Source organism: Sander lucioperca, chromosome 17 (assembly GCF_008315115.2).
Source record: "Sander lucioperca isolate FBNREF2018 chromosome 17, SLUC_FBN_1.2, whole genome shotgun sequence".
In the NCBI taxonomy this organism is placed as follows: domain Eukaryota; kingdom Metazoa; phylum Chordata; class Actinopteri; order Perciformes; family Percidae; genus Sander; species Sander lucioperca.
In genome coordinates this window covers 28,312,340-28,323,044 of record NC_050189.1, presented here as the reverse complement: position 1 = coordinate 28,323,044, position 10,705 = coordinate 28,312,340, and the positions used below count along the sequence as shown (strand labels likewise).

The window sequence follows — 10,705 nt, the reverse complement described above, 5'->3', positions numbered from 1 at the left end:
TGATGTTAAGGTTAAATGAGATTAATGCAGCTACAAAAAACATATTTACATTCTTTAGATGTGTTTCCTTCAATGCTTCTTATTTAAGTCATAGATTTGTTGCTCTGTAAGTGTTCATTACGTTGCACAACAACCAACAAATATCTACTGAACAGAGTCTAATGATAATAACTATTTACTGATATTGATATTGTATTTCTGAGCTTGTTTCTGTGCAGGATCAATAAACTCTGGTGTCTCCTCGTGTGGTTCTGTGGGTTTCACATCTCTGACAGATGGAACATTTGTTCTGGTTGAGGCTAACCGATCCACACTTCTCTTCAGCAGATAACAGAGAACAAACACACCGCAGACTATAAACAGCTGCAACATCAGCCAGCGGTTGGAAACTTCACACCAATCAGAAACAGCTACAGAGCAGAGGGTCTGAGGTTAGATTCTGTAGTCGGTGAACATTCAGTCAATTTTCTTAAGTTTAAAAGTCACAGAAACCATCAGGTTCTGTTTTTCAGCTCATGATTACAGTCTGATGATCTTTAATGAGCAGATATACAGGATGCTGTTCTTCCACACCAGACATATTCACAGTTACACTCAGACTGCTTTTAATTTTTCAAACATACAAGGCATCAGACAACCAACCACACACACACACACACACACACACACACACACACACACACACACACACACACACACACACACTTTGGATACATCCCAGTTCTTGTATCAGATGGGGACGTTGATGAGAACACAGCTAGAAGTTAATCCATGAAGTCAAAGCCAACTGTGAGAGCTGAAGGGCAGCAACAAGTCTGTTAGTTCTACCTCCATCTGAAGCCACGGGACACAGCCAGGCCCCCCCCATCCTTACTATCTTCACTACTACACACATGTTTGGATTTAAACTGTTTACATAGTTGTTATACCCCTGGACAATAACTGCACATTCCTGCTCTAATGTTCACATTCATATCAGACCCTTTATATACATATTCTGATCTTTTTCAATAAGATGCTGATTGATAAACTCTGTTTGATGACAGCATCATATCAGTGGAGTCAGACAGCCAGCAGGTGGCAGCACAGCACCTTCTCTTTCTTTACACATGTTCAGTTCAGCAGGAACAGCTCAGAGCTCTTTAACTTATGGATTATTAATTCAACCGTCACTGTGTTAGAGGAACATTTAGACTACAAAATAAAGATCATCACCATGTCAACAGACACATGACATCACACACCAGAGTGTCCAAACCAACAGTTCATTCATTTCAGAAACACTCAGCATTTAGCATGTTAGCATTTAGCATGTTAGCCACAACCAGCATGCACCTGTTAGAGAAGTAACATGGCAGCAGGTTTCTTCTTCTTCTTCTTCTTCTTGGTGAATTACCGCCAACATCTGGTGTGGAGTGTGGATTAGGATATCTAATATTGGGCTACGTATAATACTCCAAATCTAAACTAAAATAATAATGATTAAAAAAAAAGAACCTGCTGAGGCTTTGAGAAGAGAGAAAGCATGATGTAATGCAGTCAGACAGCCAGCAGGAGGCAGCTTTCACTCTGTTCTCCAGAGGAGCATTTCACTGGAAAGGCTTTCATTTACAGGAAGTCTGCAGAATAATCAGCTCCACCACTGGAGGGACAAAAGGCCCAGTGGAAACAGAACTACATTAATGCATCAATATGTGAAAAGAGTTAATTTCTATGTTACATACAGGTCAGTGCATCTGTTTCCTGTCAGATCAGCAGTTTGTCTGCAAGTAAACATGTTTCTGTGTTTTTTGGATCAGTTCCAACAAGTTATTTTATCTGAATGCTAAACATGTTACGTCACATTTAGGTTCTTCTGTCAAAGACACACATGAAGCTGAACTGGTTCTAACAAGACAAATATATAAAACTAAAACACACACACACACACACACATTCAGACACACTTCAGCTTCATAATAAAGAAATAAAATGAAGATGATCTGAGAGCTGATTCCAACTGTGTTTGGTCCAGATGGTCCACAGAGAGAGAAGAGGAGACTGAAGTCATGAAGGTCACAGCTGCATGCTGTCAGAGTGATTCACTGAGACTAGATTCTTTTTAATCAAAGAATCTGACAAATATGAACGTATACGTACATAAACTCTGACTCACACACAGAACACTTTACAGGAAGCAAAAATGGTTTCCTAGGACAGATAAGGAATGTCCCGCCCCACTCGGCCTCTGATTGGCTAGTACTTCATCGGTTGGATTGGTTAGATTTAGGCATGAGGAGTGAGATTGGTTAGAGTTAGGGTAAACATAGCAGGATAAGCCAATCAGAGGCAGAGTAAGGCGGGACATGTCTTCACCGTCCTAGGAAACACAAACTCTTACAGGAAGACAGAATCAGACATAAAGATGAACACAGAGAGATCTACATACACATTTAACTATTAGGAACCAAATATAGCTGCATATATAATAAATATAGAATATAACAATGACCAACAAACAGGTCAAAGTGTTTATGTAACTTAATAAGAGAACAAGTAGTGTGACGGTGCAGAGAGAGAAGAGTTAATGAAGTAGACTGAGGTCAGTCAGAGCTCTGTGTGTGTGTGTGTGTGTGTGTGTGTGTGTGTGTGTGTGTGTGTGTGTGTGTCTGATCAGTAAAGATGGCTGCTGCTTCCTCTTTCCTGCTTCACCTTCTTTATAGTCACAGTTTTTATTCAAACTGCAGAATAACTTTGAGTAAAATCCCCTAAAATAAAATCATTTTTAACTAAATCTCCTGAAATAAAACACACTTTCAGTTTTATTCACTTATACAACTCGTGTCTTTGCACATCGTTGTGTAACTTGGCTCACAGCCAGAGATGCTCTGAAGTGATAATCTAAACTCTGAACAACATCACGTGTTACAGCAACCAGACTGTCAATGTTAAAATCTCCTGATCAGATCTGAGTTTAAGCTGAAAAAGCCTCAATATATGAAATTCCAATGACTCAGTCCTGTTATCATGTTATCATGTTATCCTGTTATCATGTTATCCTGTTATCATGTTATCATGTTATCATGTTATCCTGTTATCATGTTATCCTGTTATCATGTTATCCTGTTATCATGTTATCATGTTATCATGTTATCATGTTATCATGTTATCATGTTCCAGGGAGACGACCTGCAGTGTTGATCAGTGAGGGAGGAGGAGATTATCATGCTGCTGCTGCTGCTGCTGATCAGAGACAGGTCTGGTCTGACTGCTCAGCCGAGGGTTACTGATGCCTAAAGTCAGAGTAAACAGTCAAATGGCGTCCTACCCCAAAACACATTTAGTCCAGGCAAAGTAACTCATTTTGGAGCCAAAAATAGAACAAATTGTAAAAGATTTTTTTTCAGCATAGATCATTTCTATAAGGTGTCCAGAACAACATACTAAAAGTCCTAAGAAGTCCTAGTTGAGGAAATATGTTAAATTCTCATCAATCTGAGATGTGTGCCAATAAGGCCAGACAACAATACACCCCAATGGGGCTATTTTTTTCCTTTACTCCTATCAGAATAAAACTTTATACAATGAAAGTAACCATGAAAAGTAAATTTTTTTGTATTACAAGTTTCTTTGAAAATTAATTTGAATATGCAAATGACCAATATACTAATCCAATATGTCCAAAATACACCCCAATGGGCTTATTTTTTCCTTTACTCCTATCACAGTCAAACCTCACACAGTGAAAGCATACATGAAAAGTAACATTTTTGTTTTACAAGTTTTTTGGAAAAATCTATTTTAAATATGCAAATGAGCTCAACACTAGGCCTAATTGACTTATGGCCAAGAAGCCATAAAGTCACAAGTAGAAAAAACAGGGGCCAAATAACTCACACATTCATGTCCATTCAGTAAGTGTGATTGTCCACTTCTCTGGTGACATGATCATCCAATCCAAAAAGGACCAGTTCCTATTGTTTCCTAGGACGGTTAAGGAATGTCCCGCCCCACTCGACCTCTGATTGGCTAGTACTTCATCGGTTGGATTGGTTAGATTTAGGCATGAAGAGTGAGATTGGTTAGGGTTAGGGTAAACATAGCAGGATAAGCCAATCAGAGGCAGAGTAAGGCGGGACATGTCTTCACCATCCTAGGAAACACAAACTCTTACAGGAAGACAGAATCAGACATAAAGATGAACACAGAGAGATCTACATACACATTTAACTATTAGGAACCAAATATAGCTGCATATATAATAAATATAGAATATAACAATGACCAACAAACAGGTCAACGTGTTTCTGTAACTTAATGAGGGTATAAATAGTGTGACGGTGCAGAGAGAGAAGAGTTAATGAAGTAGACTGAGGTCAGTCAGAGCTCTGTGTGTGTGTGTGTGTGTGTGTGTGTGTGTGTGTGTGTGTGTGTGTGTGTGTGTGTGTGTGTGTGTGTGATCATTAAAGATGGCTGCTGCTTCCTCTTTCCTGCTTCACCTTCTTTATAGTCACAGTTTTCATTCAAACTGTAGAATAACTTCTGGTGAAACCCCCTGAACTAAAACATCCTGTTAGTTCTGTTTCCTGTTAATAATTCCAGTGAGATTATTAATGCAACGTGTTTATTTTACAGTTCAGTGACCAAACTGAGTTTTGTGTAACTAACCCCTAAAGCTGGAGAGTAAAGGCTGAACAACATCACTTTTTTTTTTCTTAAAGCAAAGACACAGTCAGTATTTATAATCTCCTGATATCAGATCTGAGTTCAAGCTGAAAAATATTTGGAATTAAAAACATGTAATGGTGGTGTTACAGGGACAGACCATGCAGTGTTTATCAGAGAGAGGAGGAGGAGTTCATCATGCTGCTGCTACTCAGAGACAGGCCTGATGTCTATGTGTTGATGGTTAACACACTCACAGGGGACCTTTCCTCTCACTTTACACATTAAACTGTCCTACCCCAAAACACACTGATTAGGTTTGTATTATGAAGGATTATATTGGAGGATGAGAGTTTTATTGAGGCAGACTTCTCTATTGACTGGTCTGTGTGCAGCGAACTCATGAAAAAAAAAAGATGCACATACTGTGTGCCATGCATCAGCTGACCTGCTGCTGCAGCAGCCAGACACCCTGACACAGGAAACTAAACTAAGAACAACATCCCGTCTCTCTCTTAAAGCAACAGAACAGTCAGTATTATAATCTCCTAATCAGATCTGAGTTTAGGGTTGAAATAATTTGCCTCAGTATTTAGAAGTTAAAACGGTTGTATCATAGGGTTACAGGGAAAAGATAAGCAGCGTTATCAGTGAGAGAGGGGGAGTTCATGGTGCAGCTGCTGCTCACTGATCAACATATACTTAAGAGTTCAAACTGTGTTTGGGGTTAGGGTTATACCTGTCCAGGGCCGGACTGTTGCACTGGACAGATATTTAAAAGATTAGTTCATGTTTAACTCACTTCACACTGAATAAAGTACCTTATGTGGAGTCTAAACTGAGTTACTGTGACTGTGATACTGATGCTGTTTGTCAGTTTTCTGTTTCCCCTAAACCAACCACTTCCTCTGTTTCAATCACTATTCTCAGCAGCTTGGCAGTTATCACACATCAAGAAACCATAAAGCTTCCTGGAAAACCCAGACAGCCTGTAAGAGATCACAATGTGTTGTACATGTACTCAATTAATGTTATGTTCAAATGTTCTTTTCATGCCACTTTCTACGTCTACTCAGAGTGAAATACTCTCTACTTTTTGCTTCATTACATGTATTAAATTATGAAGGTGTCCCTTTGGGCTCTGGGTGATTGTTACACCATTTCCATGGATATTATTAAAAGCATCAATACAGGTTACAGGACAAAAAGAATTCCAAGCTTGTGATTCGGCACAATGGCTCTTATTTCTACCATAAACTGGACTGACCAGTGACACTGAAACAAGGACAGTCAGCAAGAACCAGTGGCCTTTGAAACGTTGTTTATATGATAAACAGATAAAATGATTAAGTAAAGTCAGCCAGTCAGCCAATCTCCACCCTGAAGCCCAGCAACCCCTGTCCCTGGAGAAGCTCTAAAGAGGCAGTGGAACAAGTTGTTCTGCAGCACCCCAACTATCCTACACCCCCGAACAGCTCTGGTACACGTCACAGGCTTAGGAAACACCTGGATCACACAGGACTGGAAGTAACACAATGGGACAGACTGAAAAAACATCCAGAAATCCCAGGTCACTCTCCTCCTGCTCAAGGAACGCTAGCTGCCTGGACACAACCACAGGTGTCCATGGAGGCTAAGCACCAGCCACCCAGCACGCCCCGCCAGGTTGTTGCCCAAAATCATAACAACGTTATCTGAGGCTACGTTCACACAGCAAGTCTTAATGCCTAATTCAGATTTTTTGCTCAGATCTGATTTTTAGTTTGTCAGTTGACATGACCTTTTAAAACGTGGCCTATATCAGATTCCAGTGTGAACTGTTTGCGGTTCTGAAATGACCCGCATGATGAAAATAACAATAACAATGACATCAGACGCAGCACGCTGTCACACTAAAGTTAGGGAGGTTATTTTGGCTTTTATTTCCAAATGTTTGTGTAATGGCAGTCGTAACATTAATGAGCAGGTGCTGAGGAGGAGAAGAATAAAGAGAAAGAGACTAATTTGCTATTTTGGCCTTTTGTGGGGTTATGGCTGCAAATCCACTCCAGAGGTCTGTGTGACCGGACCACCGATTTACGTCAGGACGCTACGGGCCTCCACCAGAGTTTCCTCTGGCTTTGCCCTCGCACGCGCTCACGCTCCACCTCCCCGACGGTGCGGGCGAGACGGGCCGGTGGTGCGCCCGACCCTGAGGGACCGGGATCCCACCTCGCTGGCCCTCACTTTCATTGCACCACGGGGCGACCCTCTGACTTGCGAGCGCATTAAACTCCTTGGTCCGTGTTTACAGACGGGTCAGGTGGGTTGCCAACATTGCCTTTTTAAGTGAGCACGGACGTTGGTGTCATGCAACAGTTTATTCAGAACACGGTTCTCTCTACCGACCCGAGATGTAAACGCATCTGAAATAAATAGATAGAAACAAGAAAAACAAACCTGGCAAAGGCAAGAAGCTTTGGTACATACTGTATATCTGTGAAAAGTAAAGTTCTATAATTGGTATGTATTCCACATATGTATTACTGTCAGCAGCACGTTGACTGCTGCTGTAGAAGAGAGTTGTTAGAAGGTAAAGATCCTCATAGGGAGGAGGTCGGGGGGGATGTTTGGCTCCTAAAACAGGAAAAAGAAGAAGTTAAGGAGAACACACAAGAAAGGAAACAGGTCTTTGTGTCAGGTGTTCAGGTCGCGGGAGTGTTTTAACCCAAACCACCATCTTTTTTCTAATCTTAACTGGTCATTTAAGTTGTGTTACCACATGACGGTCATCTTTGCTGGCCTAACTGAACTGAAACGTCCACCTTTAAAGGCTGTGCCTTCACTTTGCTCTGTACCCGGCTTCCAGCCACCTTTTCTCGGCAAAATTTAGCAGCTGCCTTATTTTTTAGGAAATTATACCTATTGGTGTGCGTACTGAAGGAGTAGCAGTAGTCTAGACGTGAGAGGACTGCACTGCCTCCTCGGACGGATGGTCAGTTTCCATACAGCTGTTGTACAGTGACTCAGCTGATTGTGGAATGAAAGACATGTTAACAGATGCTGTGTTTCTGTAGATGGAACATAGACACAGCTGATCTCATTGGTAATTGATCAGGACATACATAATTAATAAAGTATAAAGGTTGTTCTTGGTATCTCATTGTCTCCATCCTCTTCTGGAAAATCATCAGTGGAACATTTTATTTTAGTAGTGATGACTCTAATGCTGCTGCTGGGGAAATACCACTCAGGACTTTGGTGTCATGAGAGACCTTGTGTTGTGTTAACCACAGACACAAAGAAGAGAATCATAGCCATAATATCTGCTTCTATAGATCATATTTAGTGTTGAGTTCAGTTAACCATCTGACAGAAACAGTCAGATATTTTAAATGTAGTTGTTTGCTGTGAAACTTCAACAGTCTGTTCAGACATACTGTATGATAAAGAGCTGCAGTTTCTCTCTACCAACATTAAAGAGGAACTGGCACCACATCCTGACACTGACTGAGAGGGGGGGGAGGTGCACATTTAAAATGTGCTTTGAGCCTTTAGATACCATGCGCTCCGCCCACTAAGTATCCTCCATTTGTTCTCTGATTACAGGAACAGACAGGCAAAATGGCGCCGTACTGACTTCATTTCTCTCCTCAGCAGAGCTCTAACTGAAGCAAAGGCCCACTGTACCACCCTCTACTACACTGTACCACCCTCTACTACACTGTACCACCCTCTACTACACTGTACCACCCTCTACTACACTGCATACTGTAAAGATACTCTTCTATTCCTTCATATAAATAATGATTACACGCCGAAATGATCAGTTCTTCAGTTGTTGATTGCATGTTTACTTCATCCTTTTCACTGTAAAAATCTCAGAATAAATTATATTAAATCACCTTTTATTTTATTCTGAACTCTTGAGTGTTATCAGAGAAACAAACTGTAATGGGAGCTCTCTGTTTATAACAAAGACCTTAAAGAGGAAAATGATAATGAGATGCTGCAGGTTCAAGAGCAATAACAGTAAAAACTCTTTTCTTCAATGTGCAATAACTCGGCTTAATCTAATGTAGATTTTCTTTTAGAGATTTCTCTGGTAGTATTGTGTAAAAGTGTGTTGTGTATATTGTATGGATAGGAAACATTTTTGCACTTTATGTCTTTGTTTTTTTTATCTTTTTGTTATTTGTACGGTGTTTGCTGTCTGTGGTTTTTATCTTGTTCTCCTGACTGTAGATCAGTTTTCCCATCTGGGATAATAAAGTGACTGAACTGAACTGAACTGAACTGAACTGCAGGTGAGAAACACAAAGACACAGAGGACTGAACCCCGTCCAGCGGTTACCTGGAGCAGGCGTGGGTCACCAGGTTCAGCAGGATCAGATTCACTTACTGCACCTAACCCTATAATAACACGTTGGATCATAACTCACCAAACATCCCCAGATTGGTTTTTAAAGGTCAGTTTGGAGAGCTGAGCAACAGTTAAAGGTGTTGTGTTTCATGCTTCTTACGGTCAGCGTGGTGCGGACGGCGAGCATGCTCCAACGGTCTGGGAGTTGATACTGATTGTGGTCAAAGGGAGAGCAGCTCCAAGAACAGACTTCTTCTCTTCTGTAGCCAATCACTGCTACAGGACACGTTGTTACAGAACCTTGGAGACTCTCCGCAAACAGCCGCCCAGACCGCAGTTGGGATATATCTCCGACTGCCTCGCCCCGACCGATCTAACTGTAAGAAGCATGAAACTAGTGTGAGTGTGTTTGTGAAATCCTGGACATGTTGGACAAAGGTGTCTTCAGCTGACACCAGAGACCTCCATCAGATTCAGATCTTAGTCTCTCAGGATCACATCCTTCCCCCAGTCTCTGCTCCTCCTCTACACATTTAACATATTCAGATATTCATACAACACACACACACTATATCAGGTTGATATTTGGAGCGGCTTTATTTATGTTCAAAGAATAAAAAACACACAACAACGAATATATAAAAATAACAACTTGGAATCCAAATGTAGCAAAATAAAGTATTTATTAAAATAAGATAATAGAGTAAAACAGTTTAAGGCGCATTAAGGTATCTGAATGTTAAAACTGAGTTATTAACTTCCATCATGTCTCTGATCATTATTATTTCATCCATTCATTCATATTAAATAATTATCAACTGATTTCAAAGATCATCACTTTGGTATAGTTCACATTTCATAACATTTCCTTTAGAAACATCATGTTAATCTATTTCATAGATAATAATCCAGTTGAAGGTCTTATTTAGAGACAGACTGGTCCTCTATGTCCCCCTGAGATATTCTGATCATCAGATGATTTTATAATTACAATAACAACAATATTCACAATGTCATCAACTCCTCAGTTTAAACTGTTCAATGTTAGTTGATATTAAATCATCAGCTGAAAATATAACACTTAGCAACACGAGTCTTTATATGTCCGAGCAGAAAACAATCATTTAAATTCCCTCCATATAAATGTATTATTACCAAAACACCAAACAGAAGACATGATGAAGATCTCTCTACACCTGATTAGAAGATATTTGGGGGGGGCTCCGTCTGCTGATATTTACAACTAAACAAACATTATTTCCTGTTAAAAGCTTGCAGAGATCCAGCTCAGAGTTGAGTAGATTATCGTTACATAATATTATCACATTTAATGTGTTTAATAGAGCAAAGTATTTCTGTGTACTACTGCTGAGTTGATATTGTCTGAACATCTCTGTGTTCTTCAGTCAAACATCACTCTGATCTTAAACAACATTATAACTGACCTACATTTGACTTTTATCTGAACATGTTTGAATATGGAGTTATTTTGTTTTTACTTTGAGGAAAATGTATTTAAAGTAAAAGTACTTTGATTAAGTAACATTTGTTTTTCGTTGAAGCAACTTTTACTCAAATAAATGTTCTAGTTCTCTAAAGATAAAGTTAATATGAAGTAAATCTCTCAGTCTGACCCTCCTCTGGACCATCTCATCATGGAGACCCTAGAGGATCTCAGACTCAGATACACAGACCCCCCCCCCCCCACACCACGGTAAA

At 40.1% G+C, this 10,705-nt stretch overlaps 1 protein-coding gene across 1 annotated transcript in view; it reads right to left on the bottom strand.

Moving 5' to 3' along the window:
- LOC116064517 overlaps nucleotides 1-10,705 on the bottom strand; it is a 46,171-nt gene that overhangs the window by 26,651 nt on the left and 8,815 nt on the right. The window lies entirely within an intron of this gene.